This window comes from Lutra lutra, chromosome 7 (assembly GCF_902655055.1).
Source record: "Lutra lutra chromosome 7, mLutLut1.2, whole genome shotgun sequence".
In the NCBI taxonomy this organism is placed as follows: Eukaryota; Metazoa; Chordata; class Mammalia; order Carnivora; family Mustelidae; genus Lutra; species Lutra lutra.
The window spans coordinates 3,788,048-3,794,197 of record NC_062284.1 but is presented as its reverse complement, the minus strand read 5'-3'; positions in this window follow the sequence as shown (position 1 = coordinate 3,794,197).

Here is a 6,150-nt window from a genome sequence, read left to right as displayed (position 1 = left end):
CTCTTGGCCTCTCTGCACATTTCCAAGGTCCCTTCTAAGAGTAACAGGCATATCTGATGAAGAGGTGGACGGGAACAGGACACTGCAGTAGATTATGAGAGCTGGGCACTGGAGCACGCAGAGAAAGCAGCCACGAAAAGCGAAGGAAGGACACTAAAGACGGGAGCCATCACAGGGCCTTGCGCCGGCCCTGCCAAATGAAGCAGAATCAGATAGATATTCAAGCACAACTTGAATCCAAGTCTCCTCCACCTAGAAAATGTAGGCCACTATTTACATAACAAACACAAGGAAAAGGAGAGAAAAACCCTTCGTACCACAATCGTTGTAGAATGGGAAGAGACTTTAGTTCCAACCCATTAAGCCCAATGCATAGCTTTTTCCTCCCCAAGATTGCTCATTTTTCCTTCTGTGATTTCTTCGATGATACCAACGGACTCCTACAGGAAATAGTCAAGCTCAGGTAGCAAACGAAAGATCTAGCACGGGCTTGCTTCCTACCCTCTCCTGGGGAAAGTCCCTCACGCGAAGGACTCCTCCTGTGGGAGGATGGCACCGAGGGCCGGAATTGGATTAGGATCTTGTAATCTCTGATTAAAACAATTCCTTGTAATTAAAAGTCACAGGAGGACAGATGTGAATCTACCCTGATGCCTTGGGGCGCCTGGGGGGGCTCAGCTGGTTGTGTCTCTGACTTCAGCTCAGGTCACTGAACTCAGGGTCTTGAGATCAATCCCCGCAGTGGGCGCCCCACTCAGCGGGGCGTCTGCTTGACATTCTCTCTCCCTCGGCCCCTCCCCTCTGTGGTGCATGCAGGCCTGTGCTCTCTCTCTCCAAAATAAATACATAAATAAAATTTTATAAGAGAAAATTCTCTAAACCAACGCTGCATATAACCTGAAGCCTTTTCATGCCGCTTAAATATTTATGTAGCATATAATAACTATCATTAGCATCTGCATAATGTCTTTGTTCACTTGAACATAAAGGACTTCGTATATGCAGTAATTATTTCTCAGGATAACCTACGGAGGCAGAGAGAGAGAAAGGATTATTATTCCCATTCTGCAGAAGATAAAAGCAGGGCAGGGAAACATGTTGACATTTGCCCAGGTCAGAAAAAGGGAGTGGAAGGCTTTTGTGTTTTAATTCTTTTTCAGGAACTTATTTATTGAGCCCATCCGTGTGCTTGGCTCTATGGAAGACGGTCAGTATATTCATGGGTGGGGCAGGGAGGCTGGGGGAAAGAAAGATGGCTTATTTTTTTTATTCTTTTTTTAAAGATTTTTATTTATCCATTTGAGAGAGCACACGCACAGCTGAAGAGGGAGAAGCAGGCGCCCCCTGAGCAGGGAGCCCAATGTGGGACTCGATCCCAGGACCCTGAGATGATGACCACAGCCGAAGGCAGAGGCTTAACCAACTGAGCCACCCAGGCGCCCCAGGAAAGGTGGTTTGAATAAAACAATACGAAGAAAGAAAGACAATTTGTGAGCCTGTAGTTCCAACTCAAGCTATAGGCACAGAAGTTCAATCTTGCCACGGGGCACAGTTTCAGAAAACAGTAGGTCATATCTGCCTGGTCCCAGAAATGAGAGACCTATGCCTCTACTCACTAGGAAGGGAACAGATCAAAAATAAACACAGTATTCCATCTGTATATTCCTGAGAGGGAGAAAGTGTGACAGCTCCACCTTACAAGGAAATGGGCTGAGATGAAAACCACGCACTCCCACATTCCCTGAGGACACGCTCCAAAGTGATGGCCCATTGCCCTCTGTCCTCCTGCCCTGTGGAGTCACCCTCTGTTCACTTTTTCAACCAACCATCTTCCCCACTAGAACGGAAGCTCCCCGAGGGCAGGGCTTTTTCCCTCATTCGCTGATGTTTTCGGGGCCTGGCACAGAACCTGGCATCTAATAGGAATTCAAAAGACATCTGTTAAATCATGAAGTACGTCTCAAGGTTCTGGTTCCAGTTCTGCCGCTGACCAACACTGTGACCTTGGAGAAGTCATTTTATCTCCTGTGGCATTAGTTAAAAGAAAAAAAGTAGGGATGCCTGGGTGACTCAGTTGATTAAGGGTATGCCTTTGGCTTGGGTCATGATCCTGGGGTCCTGGAACTGAGTCCCACCATCGGGCTCCCTGATCAGCGGGAGCCTACTTCTCCCTCTGCCCCGCCCCTCCCCCTGCTCACACCCTCTCTCTACCTCTAAGCAATAAAGAAAATCTTTAAAAAAATTATAAAAATTTAAAAAAAAAGTAAAAAGTGTTCAGCCAGATAATCCTTTACAGTGCTTCAATACTGTGATTTTACGTATGCTCGGAACCATAACCATAACACGAGGCCAAATGGAGTATAAAACCAGAGCGCAGGGGGTAACTGTCACATTTCCTGTCCGCCAGCACCTTTTGAACATCCTTCCTCTGTTTAGAGGATGTGCCACCTCGTGAGTCCTGCCTCTCCCAAGAGGAAACTAAAAGCTCACTTGCCCAGCCTTCCTTTCCGTCGGGATCAGCCCTCTGACTTGGGTCCTGCCTGTGAGATACACCTTTGAGAAATTCGTTCAGAGGTGGGGGACACGAGGCAACAGGTAGGTTGTCCTGGCTGTGTGTTTTGGGGGGAGGCTGCGGGGGCAGAGTTCCTGCCTTCTGGGCTCCCCGGCAGCCCCCCCTCGGAGCAGTCGGCGCTGGGCAGGAGCAGCAAGGGGGCTCAGTGTGGCTCCCCACGTGTGGAGTATGGAAGGAACGGGAGGAAATGGTGTTTCGCTGTGGAAAGAACAAGGTTTTGTGGAAGGATCACAGACTTGATCCAAATCCTGCTGCCACTCACCAGCTGGGCCCCTTGAAACACCTGCATAACCGCTGGAACCCCAGTTTCGCCATCTTTAAAGTGGTCATTGTCCAAGGTCACTCACAGCCTCTAAGAGTAGGAGTTTTTAGCTGCCACAATCCCCCAGGGACATCTGCTGGTGCGTTTTGCCTCCAGATGACTGGGTTGACATGAGGCTTGAAATTATGGGTAAAATTAAGTTAATTTATAGGGTTGCTTGAAGATAAAACTGAGATATAAGACTAGTAACAGAGACAAAAAAGTCAACTAACATAGGGCAATCTTTTCCAGATGTATCCACAGGCCCAGGGACATTACTATCCAGTCAACTCTTGGTTTCGGCTCAGGTCATGATCTCCTGATGGTGGGATCTAGCCCTGCATCAGGCCCCACGCAGTTGGGAATCTGCTTGAGATTCTCTCCCCCTGTCCCTTCCTCCCCAACCCCCCCATCACCTCCTTCACCTGCTCTTTCTCTAGAGTGGGTAAATAAATAATTTCTTAATTTTTAAAAAATATTTTTATTTGTATTTTTAAAGATTTTTCAATCTTGAAATTTTAAAAATTTTGATTTAAATTTTAAATCTTTCTCTAGAGTGGATAAATAAATCTTGTTATTTATTTATTAGAGAGAGAGAGAAATAGCAAGAGAAAGCATGAGTCGGGGGGCGGGTAATGAGAGGGAGAAGCAGGCTCCCTGCTGAGTAGGGAGTCTGAAATGAGGCTTGATCCCAGGACTCTGGGAGTATGACCAGAGCCAAAGGCAGATGCTTAACTGACTGAGCCACCTAGATGCCCCAATAAATCTTCTTTTTTTTTTTTTTTTAAAGATTCCATTTATTTATTTATTTGACAGAGAAACAGAGAGGACAAGCAGGGGGAGCAGCAGTGGGAGGGGGAGCAGGCTCCCCGCTGAGCAAGGAGCCTGATGCAGGGCTCAATCCCAGGACCCTGAGATCATGACCTGAGTCAAAGGCAGACGCTTAACTGACTGAGCCACCCAGGTGCCCCTAAATATTTTTTTTAAAAGAAAGAATATTGAAAGAACTAATGGGCAGAAATAATTGCACTTGAAAATTGATTTGAATACCTAGAGTTCTTTACAGAAACTCTCAGGAGCTTAGGAGCTTCTAAGTACTTATGAAATTAAAGAAATATACTCTTTCTTGTGCAAGTCCTCATCACCTGGAAATAATGCTATAATAAAGTCACAAAGAAGCAAACAAATGGGTCTCCCACCACCCTCCTTTTTCCAGCTGTCCTCCCTGACTCCTGATACCAGGTGGGGAAGCATTTTTCTAAGTTTCTCAACTGTTACACTACTACCATGTATTTATTCTAATTTCCTCTTCAAGTTTATATTTCCTATTCCTGCCTCCTAAATATGGGTTTTCCTGAGGCATATGCCTTGGCCTTCTGCTCCTCTCTATATATACTTTCTCCTTTGGAAAGATCATATACGCTGATGATTTCAACTGTTGTTTCTTCACGGATGACTCACACATTTACATATTTAGGCATAACCTCTCTTTCTTCAGCTTTAGTCCCGTATTACTAACATGCCATCACAAATTCTACAAATCTTCCTGAGCACGGTGCTAACTCCTGCTTTAAATTAACTCACCCTAGGGGGTCCCTGTGTGCCTGGGCAGCTCAGTCAGTTAAGCCTCTGACTCTCGGTTTCAACTCAGGTCATGATTTCAGGGGTGTGGGGTTGAGCCCCGTATCTGACTCTGCCCTTGCACGGAGTTGGCCTGGGTTGAGATTTCTCTCTCCCTCTGCCCCTCCCCTGCTCTCGCTCAAAGAAATAAAACCCACTCACCCTATGGCTATCCCTTCTCAGTCCCAATTTCCCAGGTTTACAGGGCTGCAGTTTTCCCTGATTCCTCCTAATCCTTTTCGCCCACCATCCACTCCGTTACTAAGGAGAGTGTTAACTCGAGTTACTGCAACCTTGCTCTTCCCCTCTCACCTTTACTATCCCACACAGAAACTACCAGAGCTCCTCATCCATAGTGTCCTAGCCACTTTGCTGGCTCAGTGTTTGTAAAACATGGCTTGGAACGCTCACAGCTCCACATTCATTCCACATTTATTGAGGGCTCGCTTTGGGCAAAGCACAACATTACACATTCCAGAACGTAGGAATGATAAGGGTCTGTTTAGTCTAGTATGGGGAAGAGTTGTACACAATTTTAGTTCAAAATTAGAAAGTGGTACTATCTGAATGAAGAATGGTCCAGAAAGTAGGATGGACATTCAGCAGGAAAGAAAACTTATTTCTAGATGGAGAGGTCACATTTATCTGGCTTTAAAGACTGGACAGAATCTCAGCATCCTTAGAAGATGGGAGGGGAGGGTATTCCAAGGAGAAAGAGACAGGAGCGGTCTTTAGAAAGGTAATGGGTAATTCATGCAAGAGGTGCTTCCTGCGACCTTGCCGAGGGCAAGGAAGAACGAAAGGAGAACAGCAAAAAATGAAGTTAGAGTTTTTAAATCAAGTTAATAAATCTGGCCTTTAACCTACAGGCAACAGGGAGCCAGGGAAGATTTTTGGTCACAGTGAAGATCACAGCAGCTCTGTCAGCTGGGCCGGCGGCAAGTGACGCCAGAAGAAGGGTACCTAGGAGAAAAGCCGTGCGTTTTCCCCGTTCAGGGCTGGTAATGAGAACGTGGAGGGTGGACGGTGGGTAAGGAGAGTGGATGCCGGCGCTCCTGCAGAGGTAGGATCGACAGAACTTGTCAACGGACGGCAGTCAAGGGGGGAAAATGTCAATTGCGGACTTCCAAGCGTCCAAGTCGAAACCGGTGGTCACGCTAACAAAGCGGGTGCGCCGTCTGGAAGGACGGGGCCCGGTTACATGTGGGAAATCCCGCGGGCACGACCGCAGAACATCCGGGAAGGAACGGCCAAGACGCTTGGCGGTAGCTGAGCGCCGACGAAGTCAGCTGGTGCAGAGGGGGTTTTGGCAAAAACCGGTTCAGAGCGGACGACAGACACCGTCCTCCCGCCGGGCGAGGGGCGTGGCACCGCCGAGGGCCTCCACTGGAGCCGGCCGTCCCCGGCAGCCCTCACCTCGCCGGAAGTGGCCTCCCCCCCCTTCTCTCCGCATATTTCCTGAACGCCTGTCCCCACCCGTCACTGGCGCCCAGCCAGAGGGACACTTCACACACACATCCCAGGGAGCGAAGGCTGAGGGCGCCAGCGAACCTTGCCCTCCGGCTCTCCGCCCGCGCGGTCCGCACGTCGCCCCGATTACCCGCGACTGCGAAGAAGCCGCAAGGCGAGCCCGCGCTCTCGCGATACCTGGTGGGCC